The 16,033-nt window shown below is 45.1% G+C and overlaps 1 pseudogene; it reads left to right on the plus strand.

Annotated features, from left to right (window-relative positions):
* LOC111966913 (agrin-like) overlaps positions 1–16,033 on the plus strand; it is a 164,712-nt pseudogene that overhangs the window by 35,714 nt on the left and 112,965 nt on the right.

Genomic DNA, 16,033 nt, shown 5'->3' on the forward strand with positions numbered 1-16,033 from the left:
GAAATAAAGGGAAAAGGGAAAAGGGGATACCTAGTCAGATGTTCAACTGTAATGTGTCTTCCGCATTTAACGCAACCCCTCTGAATCAGAGAGGTTCAGGGGGGGCTGCCTTAATAGACATCCACGTCTTCGGCGCCCGGGGAACAGTGGGTTAACTGCCTTGTTCAGGGGAACAGTGGGTTAACTGCCTTGCTCAGGGGAACAGTGGGTTAACTGCCTTGTTCAGGGGAACAGTGGGTTAACTGCCTTGCTCAGGGGCAGAACGACAGATTTGTACCTTGTCAGCACAGGGATTAGATCCAGCAACCTTTCTGTTACTGGCCCAACACTCTAACCACTAGGCGAAACCACACACTATTGCAGAGACTTTGATATTACCTGCCACACTTGATATGGTGAAAACAGTGTGGGGGAGGCAGAGGCACAGAAACTCACATCAATGTCTTTGTCAGATAACACTGTGAAACTAAGAATTGATGCTAGCCCTCAAGAGGAAACTGACTGAACGACTCAAAACCTCCCCAGCTTATGCTCTCCAAATGGACGTCAGCTGTGAGGGCCGAGATGCCCATGCATTGACTTTTGTTTTCTACATGTCGGGGGATGCTATTCACAAAGACAGGGTTTTTCTGTCTCACAATTCCCAGGGATGTTCAGTGTGCTGCATGGCTATATTGACGAAAAGCATATTTCATGGGATCAAATGGTGGGCTTTTGCACAGATGGGGCTCTGCTCCATCTATCACAGGACGGCGGGCAGGCCTCTGCACTCTAGTTGTGAATGTGTCTCCTTCTGCCATATGGACGCATTGTATGATACATCCACTGAGCGATAATGGATACACCGAGAGCAACTGGCAGCAAAAGAGTTGAGGACAGAACTCAGAGATACGCAGAAGGTAACTTTGATTGTAAACTACTTCGCTCAAGCTTGTTCGCAAATCTATGTGGAGATATGGAATCAGAGCATGACAATGTTCTATTTCACATCGAGGCTTGGTGGTGATGGAAGTGGAGTGTTGGAAATATTTTTCAAATTGAGAGAGGAACTATTGTCATTCGCAATGGATGTAAAAAACAGACCGTTGACTTTCTGTGTAATGAAAAGGAAAGGTGTCTCCTTGTCTTTGTAACAGACATATTTGGGAAACTGAACGAACTGAACGCAAGCATGCAGGGGAAATACAAAACAAATCTACAGATGAGTGACCGACTCAGCGAAATGATCCGTTTGACTGTGATCCTGGCTCAGTTGACATGCCGGTAAGTGAAATCAAAAAGCTTATCGGGCTGTCATGTGACTGAATGCTGCAGACAACACATTTACGGGTTACTATAACGTCCGAGATTTAAAACTGATGGTACGCTGATTCAGTGCGCTCGTCTGTATTAAAAACAAACATCGATCCAGGTTGGATGTGATAGGAGAGATGAGGTGCGCTCTGTCGACCACGCCCCCTGACTTTGAGAATCGCCGACGTGACATGCATCAAGCACACCCATCTCATTAGTGTTAGGGAGATAAGGTCAATTATGTCAGACTAATTTGAAATTGACTGTCATATCCCCACATTAACAGTATATGATGGTGAGTTGAGAATACAATCAGAAATACTGTTAGAATGTTTTGCAATTGACTGCCATAGTCACAATTTAAAAAGTAAACATTGGCTGTTAATTATATAATTTTTGTTCATATGGTTGGGGTCACGAGAATGTTCAGATGTCAAAATGGGGTCGTGGGCCAAATAAGTTTGGGAACCCAAGGAATACTGTTGGAAACACTGAGAGAAAACAAGTCAGGGGTATTGTATGTTTCTGTTCAGGAGCAAAGTACATTTTACATTTAGTACTATTTTATTTCCTCTGATTCTTTGCTCTCTATCTTTTCTCCCTCTCCTTCCCTCTCCCCCTCCCTCTCTCTATCCTTTCCTCTCCCTAACCTCTCTCTCCTTCCCTCTCTATCGCTCCTTCCCTCTCTCTAACCTTTCTCACTCGCCTTCCCTCTCTTTAAGCTCTCTCTCTTCTTCCACCTCTTTCCTTCCCTTCAATCATTCTTGCTTCAATCACTCTTGCTCTCTCTATTTATCTCTCTCAACTCTGCTCATCTGCTCTTGCACATTCTGTCTCATTCCCTCTCCCTCATTACCACCTCTCTCGCCATCCTCTTCTTCTCACTACATCTCCCATCCCTCTCTTTTTCTGTCTGTGTCTGGAAAACAGTGTGGGAATGTTTGTTGTTTAGTTGAGCGTGTGTGTGTGTGTGTGTGTGTGTGTGTGTGTGTGTGTGTGTGTGTGTGTGTGTGTGTGTGTGTGTGTAAAAATAAATGGATGAGGGTGTAAGCCGGGTCAGCAACCCCGGCTCAGCCCAGGAAGCTCAATGAGCAGGAGGGGAATTGATTGCCCTTTTATACGTGGAAATGAGAAAATACAAGCCTACACACACATTCCACATGTACACACACACACACACACACACACACACACACACACACACACACACACACAATCTTAGACCAGAAGGGGAATGAAGGAGAAATACCTCACACTTGCTTTGTGTTTGTTTTTCCTCTATACCTTAATTTTGTTCGTTGGGATGACCTCCTAGAAAGTAGCACAAGAAAGAAAAAGTTGTTTGTAAAGTATGAAAATCTGTCTCTTCTTCTACCCCCCACTGCTGTGTTAAAAAAGCCATTTTCCCACATTGAACAGTGACAGTGTTTTTTTCTTTGTGAGCAGATGTTTACCTACTCGCTGTTCTTTCTATGATTGCTGCGCAATCAATAATTGACTCCATCAGTCTCCTGGGAGCCTGTAAGTAGAAGATCAATGGAAGTTTTAAGCAGATGTATTTTACAGGCAGCGAGCGCAACTAGACAGTATTTATTCGAAGTGACATAGTGCATCTCTCCCGGTCCTTCTGGCGCGTTGCTGTAAATGGCGTTATCGATGGAGCGGCAGCCCGACGCTCAAGTTTGCCATACTATGAATCAATTGCCTACCTCAGTGCATCGCATTCAGCCAGAGACAGAACATCTAGGGCTGGAGCAAATATAGTGCGTAATCTTAGTGTTTCTCAACAAAATTAGATGTTCAAAATGAGATTATTCTAACCCAAAAGGGAATCGAGGAGCAAGTGCATCGGGGGCTCACGCATTCCCCGACAGAATGATTGAAGGAAAAACAGCTTTTCTTAACTTATTAAGATTTGTGCAGTCGCCGCTCTGGAGTGTGTGAATAGTCACCTGTGAATGGGTCTGGAGTTTCCATTTTGAAACCAGATGTGACGACTGCCTCGCGCCCATTAAGTGGATGACAGTCTCCATGGCAACGTTTCCCTGTGTTCCGATAGCCTTTTGGCACAGTGACACAGGGAAACAGCCACACAACACCTGGAGATAGTTAACTCATGCACTCCCTGGCTTGCATTTTTTAGACTTTCTGGTTTCATAAGGCAAACTAAAATAGTATTTGAACTCAGGTCTGCACTCCAATATGCCTCTTACGCTCTGCGCTTCAATCCAATATAGGCCAAACCAGGATAGTTATTTAATAATGAGACATTTGTTTTTTAATCTCGCAGGAAAAGTCAATCGCTATTCTTGGCACCCGTATAAAGTTCAGGGATAACCCTCTCACGTATTTATTAATCTCCTTCCTCCTGATCCTCTTGACCAAACACGGAACTTGCGGAATAGAAACCGTGTGATGTCTACCAAATCGGCCATTTTGTATTTGTCAAGTCAGTCTTGAAGCGCTTAAGCAGAGAGGAAAGGTGAAGTGAGAGGTTTCACGCTCGCCAAAATCTGTCCAAAATCTGTCCAAAATAATCCCAATGCGTTTCTATGGGTTTATTTTGGACCTAAGCTTGTCGCCTGCCTTCCAGCCTTTGGGACAACGACTCCCACTGTTAGGGAGGATACATGAGCATCTTTAAAATCTTCATACTCACCCCATTATTATGTGTATTGATTTTCAGATAGGCAAACAATTCACCAGATACCACACAGTTCTACTGTTACGGTCCCAGAATATAAAGACACATCATTAATGTTGCACACAGTGGAAGTTATACAATTTTAACTTTACAATACTGTCTAGCATCATCCGTGTCAAACTCATTCCACGGAGGGCCGAGTGTCTGCGGGTTTTCGCGCCGCCCTTGTATTTGATTAATGAATTAAAGTCACAAATTAGTACGGATCTCCCCTCACCTGGTTTTCTAGGTCTTAATTGAAAGGGAAAAAACAAAAAACAAGCAGACACTCGGCCCTCCTTGGAATGAGTTTGACACAGATGATAATAATAGTGTCTATCTTGTCATTTCTGTGAGAGCAGCTATCCCTAGCTTACCCGCATCCCCATCAGTCCACACATCCTTTTCTCACCAGCGAGAGCATGAAATCATGTATTATGGATGACCTCTCTAAATACACTGTGAGCATTACCTGGACAAGGCATTACCTTCCATGTCAGCCACAAACTGGACATGCTCCTTCTCTCAAATGGGATTTCCTCCAGAGGGTAGAAAGAGACCCACCCGCATGTAAATTAAGCTTTTAGCTCTTGGGGAAGAAAGATTACCTTACACAAGCACGCAAGCACATGCAAACACAAGCGCACACTCACACTCTTCCCTCCACCCGATAGAAAACCCACTGAATACAGATTCCACACAAGTGGCCAGTACTGCGATGTGCATGGCCAGCCTGTTATTGTACCATCTATATATTATAATCCCCTGTCCTTGTGGGTCAGTTTACAGCCGGGTTCATGTTTAAACGTTTACCTTGTCCCTTTTTTTCAATGAACAGAAGATACAGAAAACGTGTACTGTTTGTACAAGGACAAAGGTGCAGGAAAAGGTCACGCTAACTGCTAGTCTATTTATTCAGCACTGAAAGCAAATTGGCTTACATTCTGTTCAGATAAATGCTCTACACTTCCCTAGCGTGTGCGGCCATTTACAGCTCTTAGCGTAGATGGGTTATGAAGAACTGGAGTTGCTAGCATGTGACTGGTGAGAGAAACGTCTCTCTTGGTGTGTGAGGTGTCATTCGTCCGTCCACAGCCATGGTCCTTTTTCTTAACCCTTTACACTCGTACCCGGGTTGAAAATGGTAGATTTGGGCACGGGTAAGCGCCTACATTTGAATGCAGTGGCTGTACAGTAAAAAGCTTTACATGATGTCAGAGCTCAGGGTCTCCGCTACACAGCTCCTTTTGGGTTTCTGAACTTGAGCACCTCGTGCGACAAGACGTTGCCCCCGTCCCTTCCGCTAATAGGGCAACTTGAGGGAAAACGTAAATTAGGAGGACTGTGTATTTTGAATGAAGAGACGTTGAGGATTATGATAAATAGCGCTTTGATGTCATACAAGCAAGCCAAACATCTGTGAATCCTAATGTTAACCTTTATTTAACTAGGCAAGTCAGTTAAGAACAAATTCTTATTTACAATGACGGCCTACCCCGGACAACACTGGGCCAATTGTGCGCAGCCCTATGGGACTCCCAATCACGGCCGGATGTGATGCAGCCTGGATTCGAACCAGTTACTGCAGTGACACCTCTTGCACTGAGATAGTGTCTTAGACCACTGCGCCACTCGGGAGCCCCAATGAGCACTTCACATTCCCGCCCCCCACAAAAAAAATCATAAAGCAGTGTCAACGTTTACGATCACTATGTTTGATGAACAGTTACGAGATGACATGGTCATACCGTGGGTTGTTCTGGACAGAATGAGCCTATGTTTGTCTATTGTGAAGAAAATTCAACTTGGCACACTGCCTGAATGCACACGACTTCTTTCCAAAATGACAATCTGTTTCTCTGAATTGCCTTCTGAAAGCCTAACATTGTTAGATTGTATTGTATACTCATGTTGGTAATAGAACAAGCTTTCAAATCATGCCCACCTAACCCAGATTTTGATTTATAATGGACAGATTTTGGATTGTGTAAACAACAACCGTAATTGTGTGATGGTGGGGATGCAGGGTTGTGTTCCACACGAAACAACAAGTGTGCTTGGTCTAGTTCCTCAACAGCACAGCTAGGAGAGCAAAAAAAAAGTACCTTATAGTTGAAGACTCTTCTTTAGTTGTCACGTATACTCCCTCTCCGGCCTCTAGGTCATCAGGCTGCTGATTATCCCGCACACCTGTCACCATCGTCTCGCGCAGCTGTGCCTCATGACACCTGGACTCAATCACCTCCTTGATTATCTTCCCTATATCTGTCACTCCCCTTGATTCTTTCCTCAGGTGTTATTGACTCTGTTTTCATGTCGGTGCGTTGTTTGTGCGTTGTTTGTGTTCATTGTTTTATTTATTAAAACACTCCCTGATCTTGCTTCTCGACACTCAGCACACTCGTTACGTTAGTCCTCACACTCAAAGTCATTTCATTTATTTGTCTTATGTTGCACCTACCCCACATTTCCGGGAATATTCTTATGTTACTGAATGTATCCGGAGTATTTTCAGAATTAGTTTTCAACAAATGCGACACAAAGTAATGTAAAGTGCACAAATCAACAGTTCAGTCTCGTGTCAGGTGAACTGTTGTGTCCTCACCTTTGGTCTAATAATGTTACCACTATCTCCAAACTGTTCCCTTTCAATTGCTACCATGGTTATGCATTTCAAATTTCTTCTGTTAGGAACATTTCAATTTAGCCCTATATAGGCCAATTCTGATGAGTGTAAAGTGTTAAGTTCCTTACCTCGCTTGAAATGTCTTTTTGAGCTCAGATTGCTAGCCCATGGCAGCAGATATGTCTGTGGTTCACAGACTAACGTTATAGAGTAGCCCTTGGCATTTTGACTCTACCTGCCTTTCTCTACTTGTCGCCTCAGTCAACATGTTAATACAAGTCCTTACACGTCATACATAGCTAGATTGGATTTCAACTCATCTCTCATCTCTTCCTATCTTGTCTCTCACCTGTCAGGTGACTGGCCCTATGTTGAAAACACCACACACACACACCCTCCCTCTATCTCGCTCTCCCCCCCCCCCCTTCAACCAAAGAAAAGAGACTAGCTCAGGTATCTGTCAGGCTCCAGCTCTTCAGGTGGTCTCCCACTGGGAACTGAAGCCCTCACCTGTCCTGTCTCGCTGTAAAGGCGTCAGCAGGCTTCCGTTTGGCTGGCGCCCAGCTAAACTCAGCTAGCCAAACCGAACGAGTGTTCTCCCATACTCCCTTAAAAGACCTTCGCTTGAAAAACGAGAACAAAGCGGCAATAATACTGTTTGTCCATTTTGAGACGCCATAGCCAGTATACACTTCCTCAAAGTAGATAACTCAAGAAATCTGTCATTCATTTTGACCTTTTTGCTGAAGAGTTCTTAATTGCGTAATTTTACATCTAACTAAGATGTTTGGTTCAGTATTTTTCTATGAAAAATTTGACATGAAAACGAGTCGTCTCTCGTCGAATGACAACAAAGACTTTATTGAAAAATCCCTACTGTTGACCAATCACCTACAGAGGGGCGAAGACTTTGGCTCCGAACTTTGGTTTGCCTTCAGAACAAATGTTGCTTGCCCGAACTGTCGTCATAATATATGCACGAACTCTACTGAACTGTTTCGCTCGGAAAGAGCGTGGTAGACATAGACTTTAAGAGAAAGAGAGCTGGCAGCCAAAGCAGATGCTGTATCAGCAGCCTCCCTCTCCTTTCACACACACATAACAGTGGTGTGTATGTATGTGTGTGTGTAGTGTACGTGTGTGCGCCTGTGTGTGCGTGTTCAGGAGCGAGTGAGAGGAAGCCAGACAGCTGCCGGGCTAGTCCGAGTGGACATGCCCCCTCGCGTTTAGCCCTTGCCTGGGAACCAGCGATAAGACATAGCTGGGGGCGATCGGTGGAAGGGGGGACTGGAGAGGAGGTGGGGGGGCAGCCGGAGAGGCCGTGGTGACATTGGGCATCAGACGCTCCAGACCAATCATACTTTCCAGACCAAGGCTTAGCTAGGAGTACGCTTGGTCCTCAGTCTCATTGATTTCTATTCAAATCCACTACCTGTGAGAGTTGCCATCTGTTTTAGGCAGCTGTAATGTAGTACTATGGATGTGTGGCCACTGGACAGATAAATTTATGTTTAAGGTCCCAAGCTGACATCTACACTACATGACCAAAAGTATGTGGACACCTGCTCGTCAAACATCTTATTCCAAAATCATGGGCATTAATATGGAGTTGGTCCCTCCTTTGCTGATACAACAGCCTCCACTCTTCTGGGAAGGCTTTCCACTAGATGTTGGAACATTGCTGTGGGGACTTGCTTCCATTCAGCCACAGGAGTGGAAGTGAGGTCGGGCACTGATGTCAGGCGATTAGGCCTGGCTCGCAATCGGTGTTCCAATTAAACCCAAAGGTGTTCGATGGGKTTGAGGTCAGGGCTCTGTGCAGGCCAGTCAAGTTCTTCCACACCGATCTCAACAAACCATTTCTGTATGGACCTCGCTTTGTGCACAGGGCCATTGTCATGCTGAAACAGGAAAAGGCCTTCCCCAAACTGTTGCCACAAAGTTGGAAGCACAGAATCGTCTAGAATGTCATTGTATGCTTTAGTGTTAAGATTTCCCTCCCTTGGAACTAAGGGGCCTAGCTTGAACCATGAAAAACAGCCCCAGACCATTATTCCTCCTCCACCAAACTTTACAGTTGGCACTATGCATTGGGGCGTTCTCCTGGGATCCAAAAAACCTATGGAAACCCATTTCATGAATCTCCCGACGAACAGTTATTGTGCTAACGTTGCTTCCAGAGGCAGTTTGGACTCGGTGGTGAGTGTTGTAACCGAGGACAGACTTTTCTTTCCACGCTATGTGCTTAAGCACTTGCCGGCCCCATTCTGTGAGCTTGTGTGGCCTACCACTTGTGTAGCCTACCACAGACGTTTCCACTTCACAATAACAGCACTTACAGTTGACTGGGGCAGCTCTAGCATGACAGAAATTTGACAAAATTACTTGTTGTAAAGGTGGCATCCTATGACGGTGCCACGTTGAGAAAGGCCATTCTACTGCCATTGTTTGTCTATGGAGATTGCATTGCTGTATTGCCCCTATTCTATACACCTGTCAGCAACGGGTGTGGCTGAAATAGCCAAATCCATTCATTTGAAGGGGTGTCCACATACTTTTGTATATACAGTGTATATTACAGGAGTCAATGAAGCTAAAGGTACATGGTGGATATGGTATGTTCTCGTGTATGGGGAATATTAACAAAGTTGTGTAACCCATGGAAATATAGTGTTTCTCAAGTGTGAACTGTTAGCTAAGGCCCTTTAACTTTCTGTAACGTCACTTATAAGTGTTTTCAAAGGGTCCTCCTGTTGGGCATTTCCTCCCTTCTAAATGCCACACTGCTTTGCACGTTTTTTATGAAATGTCAAATGTTTTTAATAAAATGATCAAATGTAACAGTGTTTCCCTCCTCTCTCTGGGCAGGTTGCAGAGGTATGCTGTGCGGCTTCGGGGCGGTGTGTGAGCGTGAAGCGGCTGACCCCTCTAAGGCGGAGTGCGTATGCAAGAAGATGGTTTGTCCGTCGGTTGTGGCGCCCGTGTGCGGCTCAGACTCCTCCACCTACTCCAACGAGTGCGAGCTGGAGAAGGCCCAGTGCAACACGCAGCGACGCATCAAGGTGCTGCGCAAGGGACCCTGTGGTGAGTCCAGATAGCTAGCATCACGCTATCTAGCTATTATAGTTTGTCGGTGTTGTGTGCTAACACAAAGTATTGTATTTACATTATGGTGAGATCAGCTAACGTCACGCTAGCTACTATTCTGTCTGTTGCAGTCAGTGTTGTCGACTACTACTGTACCTTGTTCCTTATCTTTGGAGAGTCCAGCTAGCAATACGCTACTATTCAGTCTGTTGCAGTCAGTGTTGTGGACTACTACTGTACCCTGATGTATAGTGACTCAGCTAGCATGACTCTACTATTCAGCCCACTGCGATCCTTTGTGCTCTTTCATACATTCAGAATGAGTCCTTTTAGCAGTACACTACAATACAGTACAATTCAACACAGTATGTTCTGTACCTCCGCGAGGGAAATGCGAGCCGTTACTTCATTATCCTCACAGAGTGTAGATCAGGGATGGGCTACTTTGATGGGTGTGGGGGCCACAAGAAATCTGAACTCAACATGGGTTCACCCATCTTCAAACAATACTCCATAATGACAAAGTGAAAACATGCATTTAGACATTTTTGCAAATGTATAGAAAATTAAATACAGAAATATCTCATTTACATAAGTATTCACAGCCCTGAGTCAATACATGCTAGAATCACTTTGGCAGCGATTACAGCGGTGAGTCTTTCTGGGTAAGTCTCTAAGAGCTTTGCACACCTGGATTGTACAATATTTGCACATTATTCTTTAAAAAATAATAAGTTCTATCAATTTGGTTGTTTATCATTGCTAGACAGCCAATTTGAAGACTTGCCATAGATTTTCATGCCGATTTAAGTCAAAACTGTTACTCGGTCGTCTTGGTAAGCAACTCCAGTGTATATTTGGCCTTGAGTTTTAGGTTATTGTCCTCCTTAAAGGTGAATTTGTCTCCCAGTGTCTGTTGGAAAGCAGACTGAACCAGGTTTTCCTCAAGGATTTTGCCTGTGCTTAGCTCCATTTATTTTTATTTTTAAAAACTCCTTAGGCCTTGCCAATGACAAGTATACCCATAACCTGATGCATCCACCACTATGCTTGAAAATATGAAGAGTGGTACTCAGTGATGTGTTGGATTTGCCCCAAAGATAATGCTTTGTATTCAGAACATAGAGTAAATGTATTTTTTACTTTAGTGCCTTATTGCAAACAGGATGCACGTTTTGGAATATTTGTATTTTGTATTCTGTACAGGCTTCCTTCTTTTCACTCTGTCATTGAGGTTAGATTTGTGGAGTAACTACAGTGTTGTTGATCCATCCTCAGATTTCTCCTATCACAGCCATTAAACTCTGTAACTGTTGTCACCATTGGCCTCATGGTGAAATCCCTGAGCGGTTTCCTTCCTCTCCGGCAACTGAGTTAGGAAGGACGCCTGTATCTTTGTAGTGACTGGGTGTATTGATACACCATCCAAAGTGTAATTAATAACTTCACCATGCTCAAAAGGATATTCAATGTCTGCTTTTATTATTTTTTACCCATCTACCAATCGGTCCCCTTCTTTGCGAGGAATTGGAAAACCTCCCTGGTCTTTGTGGTTAAATCTGTGTTTAAAATTCACTGCTCGATTGAAGGACCTTACAGATAATTGTATGTGTGGGGTACAGAGATGACGTAGTCATTCAAAAATCATGTTAAACACTGTTATGGCACAAAGAGTGAGTCCATGCAACTTATTATGTGACTTGTTAAGCAAATGTTTACTCCTGAACTTATTTAGCTTTTCATTTTTTATTAATTGGTACCATTTTCTAAAAACGTAATTCCACTTTGACGGTATGGAGTATTAAGTATAGGCCAGTGACACAAAATMTCAATTTAATCCATTTTAAATTCAGGCTGTAACAGCACAACATGTGAAAAAAGTCAAGGGGTGTGAATACTTTCTGAAGGCACGGTACCAGGCGCCTGACGACCAAACACCTCGAGGCATGCCCTGTCTGTATCCCATGGTCCCGAGACAACGTATAATAACAGCAGTCTCCATTGAAGCATATGTCTCATCCTCATCACTCATTAGCATAGCAGCCCCAGCCACTCCGGGAGGGGTTCGCAGGGCTGAAAGCCAGCAGAACACAATACACTACAATGGGCTTCCTGTCAAGGTTTTTTCTCATGTGCCATCGTTACAATGCTAATCCATTGGCTGATTGCTGTGCCGACTGGGGCTGGCTAATAGCACGGCCTGTTTGACTACAGGCTTGCCAGATAGTGGGGGGGGTGGGGGGCGAGCGGGGGAGCAGAAAGTGAGGCTGGGCGAGAGAGAGAAAGGGGATAGGACGACGCAGAGCGAGGAGGGATAAAGAAAAGAGAGAGAGAGCAGTCGGAGAATAGATGGACCCAGAGCACGAGAGAGAGGGGGCGAAGGAGAGAGAGAGGGAAGGAGAAGGAGGAGGGAAGCAACAGAGGAGAGAGAGAAGGGAGAGCAGAGCAGAGATAGATCGTGAGGGAGTGACGAGAGAGGCGTGGAGAAGGGAGAAAGAGAGGGTGCAAGGACAGCGACCTTGATCGGAAAGGGAGCACGAGAGACGAGACGGGAGAAGGGAGTACGCCGAGAGCGAGGAAGAGAGATGGACAAGGCTGAGACGAGAGAGCAGTGAGGGAAGGGAGAGCCTGCGGAAGGGGAGAGAGTAGGACCCACCCAGCGTGGCGGGAGCCGGCCGAGACGAGACCCAGAGGCGCAAAGGCCGTAGAGATTGAGCGTGGAAAGGGAAGAGACGCGTGAGATAGAGCGGAAGACGAACCGGAATGCAGAGAGAGGGGAAGAGATGGAAGGGAGAAGAGAGGAGAAGGAGAGAGAGAGAGGGAGAGGGAGAGAGAGAAGAGAGAGAGAGGGAGAGGGAGAGAAGAGAGAGGAGAGGAGAGAGAGAGCGGTGGGGAAGGGAGCCGAGAGAGAGAGAGGGAAGGGAGAGAGAGAAAGGGAGAACGAGAGGGAGAGAGAGGTAATTTAAATCAAATCAAAGGTTATTGGTCGTGTACACAGTTCAGCAGATGTTATAGATGGTGCAACGAAATGTTTATGTTACACAGGCTCATAACAATACAGTAAAATGTCAAACGAGTACACACAAAAATGAAAAATGAAAATATGAACACAACAAGAAATCAAGAAATGTTGCATTGAATCCAATGAACAACCCAAATAGCACTGTAACAGTAATCCATATGCAATCTATATGTATATACACCACATATACACCGGATGTACATCAAAACCTCGAGAGCATCTCTAGTAGTGAGAATTCAGTCTCAGCATTTGCCTTAGCATAGGCAAAGCATATATGTACAGTACACAGGAATATGAGGCTATCAAGGATGAGAGCTTATTCAGTTGTGGGGAGAAATCATACTATTCAAAGCTATGTGACTACTTACTTTAATGCTCCTGTCTAGAGTCCCTTCAAGATGCATTCAAAGCCTAAAACAAGAAATGTTGGACAGCAGTAGAATTCCCAAATGACAAACATCGTACTTCTGAGTATTAAAGAGCTTGTTCCATTTGACAGTTCCGCTACAAATATCACAATAAATATTTGAATATCAAAACAAATTTGTCGACATTAAGTGAGCAGCCGGTAAAAATAGGCGTAGCGCTGAAACAATGGAGCTTGAAGGAGAATAAATTGCGCATTGAGAGAGCTAAAAACGGAGAGAGCAGACTATAAGAGTGTTGCCACAGGAGGACGAGAAGCAGAGGGTCAGGGAAAACTGTATGACAGATTCTATTTCTCCCTTCAATAAATTCAGGGCAGAAGGTCCAGGCAGGTCACACTGGCTGGTATGATGTTGTTGTCTGGGGTGATGGAGAGATCTGCTGGAGACGGGTAGTGAATGGGAATGCATACGTTTTTATAAGTATTTCATTGTATTTGTTAACATTTTTCTTACTTGAATCAAACCACAACTTATAAAAGCTTCATAGGGCATTCATAAAGTCGTCATAAGCACTAAATGTTTTTTTTTCTCCATGACATGTTAAGGTGGCCCTCCCAGTTGAATGGACACGGTGCTTGGATGATCTGTAATGATTAATGTAGTGGCAGATTAAAGCAAAGCCGGTATTCAAGTTTGTAATGTAAGATAGCGACCTGGATCGTGCCTCTGGCCACTCCAGATACCGAGTCAATGCATGGCCGCTTAATGCATGAGTACTCTAGCTCAGTTTAGTGGGTTTTTGTACTGTAATATGTACATAACTCAGCCGGCACTGACCTTTATGGACATTCCAGCCTAAGCAACTCATTAATTCCCGCTTTCTATAAAATGCATATAAAATGGGTAATTTGGGAGCGGGGTCATATTTCTGTGGGTTAGTTCACTAGTGCAGCGTCTACTGATACCGGTAGACTTTTTTAAAGGGGAGCTCTGCTCTGCTCTGTTTAAATCTGTTGAAATTGGCCCTGAAGTGTGAGATAACTGTGTTTTTTAGGGAAAGATTAAAAAAAGCCATTGAAAGAGGGGTGGGGAGGAGGACAGAAGGCAGCTGGCACTTAACCAGGGTTACCGTTCAGTAGAACATGAAGAGCCACGTTAGCTCTCCTAATATTGAACTTGGAGTCGACACAGAGAGAGGGGTAAACACTCGGCCTCCCAACCCGTGCGGTGCGCTGCAGCGGGGAGGAGAGGGGGGCCCAGCGAGCGCCTGTGCCTCAGAACTCATTCCGGAGAGCCCAGTCTTGTGGAACGTGGAGTTTTTTTAGGGGGGAGTAGGGTAGTGGTGCGACGGGGAGAAAGTGGGCACAGATCGATGGGGAAGATCGATTTCGTGTGTGTGTAGAGGGAGCCCGGGAGCCTCACGCTCCGTTGATAGACTACACTCAGACTCTCATTCTTCCTCTCCCGCTCTTCTTTCATACCCCCGCTGTACTTCTTTCTTCCTCTCCCCTCTTTCTGTCACCTTCCCTTTTATCCCTGCCTCTTCCGCTCTCCCCTTCACTGTATTTCTCCTACCATTCTCTCTGCCTCTCTGTTTTTCTCTCTCTTTCTCCTGTCCCTCTCTGTCCCTTTCTCTGTGGGTAACTGCAGTACAGCATGCCTGACTGGCTGTTTGAAAGGCATCCCTGTCTTATCTCTCCAGCGCCAACAGACACCACTTCACTCCCTCCAGCCATGAAGAAAGACCGTCTCAGTACGCCGTGTGTCTAACTCTGGCCGTATCTACCTCACAGCTCCCTTCAACCCCTGTTGTGTGTGTGTGTGTGTGTGTGTGTGTGTGTGTGTGTGTGTGTGGGTCTGTCTGCATGTTTGTGTGTGTGTGCGTGCGTGTGTGCTTGTGTGTGTGTGTGTGTGTGTGCGTGGATGTCTGCATGTGTGTGTGTGTGTGTGTGTGGCTGTCTGCATGTGTGTGTGTGCGTGCCTGCGTGCGTGTGTGGCTGTCTGCATGTGTGTGTGTGTGTGTGTGTGTGTGTGTGTGTGTGTGTGTGTGTGTGTGTGTGTGTGTGTGTGTGGTGTGTGTGTGTGTGTGTGTGGTGTGTGTGTGGTGTGCGTGTGGCGTGTGAGTGTGTGTGTGTGTGTGTGTGTGTGTGGTTATTAATGCGTGAGCTGGCACTATAATCTGTTATCTCTCAGAGCATGAACCCAGGTCCTCGTGAGGTGACGGGAGAAAAAGAAAGAGACGAGGAAGAGACAGGGATTTGTTTAACAAGTATCACAAGGCTCAGTACTGGAGGATAGTACTGGAGGATGAGGGAGAAGGAGGCAAGGGAGGCGATAGGATTCAAGACACTACCGTTATCATCTGGCGCATGAGGAGGAGAAATGAAGGCTGATTCCTTGTGTTGGTGGGGGATTGTGTGGTAGTGGGCATTTGTGTGCCTGTGTGTGTGTGTCAGTGTGTCTGGATGTGTTTAACTATACTTGTGGGGACCAGAAGTCCCAAAAGAATAGTAAACAAACAAAACTTTGACTAACTGGGGACATTTTGTTAACATCCCCACAAGGTCAAATGCTTTTTCAAGGGGTTTAGGGTTAAGGTCAGAATTAGTGTGAAGGTTAGAATTTGGTTTATGGTTAGGGCTAGGGTTAGGAGCTAGGTTAGTTTTAGGGTAAGGGTTAAGAGCTAGGGTTAGGTTTAGAGTTAGGGAAAATAGGATTTTGAATGGGACTGAATTGTATACTAATCTTGCAGGGACCACAAGACTGTGTGTGTGTGCATGTGTGCTTGTATGTCTGTGAGAGAGCCTGTTTGTGTTAGCATATGAGTGTGCGTGTGTAGGGTCAATAAACCATATTTCGGGTCAATACCGAAACGAGTGAGACCCTGCAGGGGAATTAAGATCTTATTTATTTCTGACGGCCCTCTAACCTCACCTCTCCCTGGTGTTCATCAC

Source organism: Salvelinus sp. IW2-2015, linkage group LG7 (assembly GCF_002910315.2).
Source record: "Salvelinus sp. IW2-2015 linkage group LG7, ASM291031v2, whole genome shotgun sequence".
Classification (NCBI taxonomy): Eukaryota; Metazoa; Chordata; class Actinopteri; order Salmoniformes; family Salmonidae; genus Salvelinus; species Salvelinus sp. IW2-2015.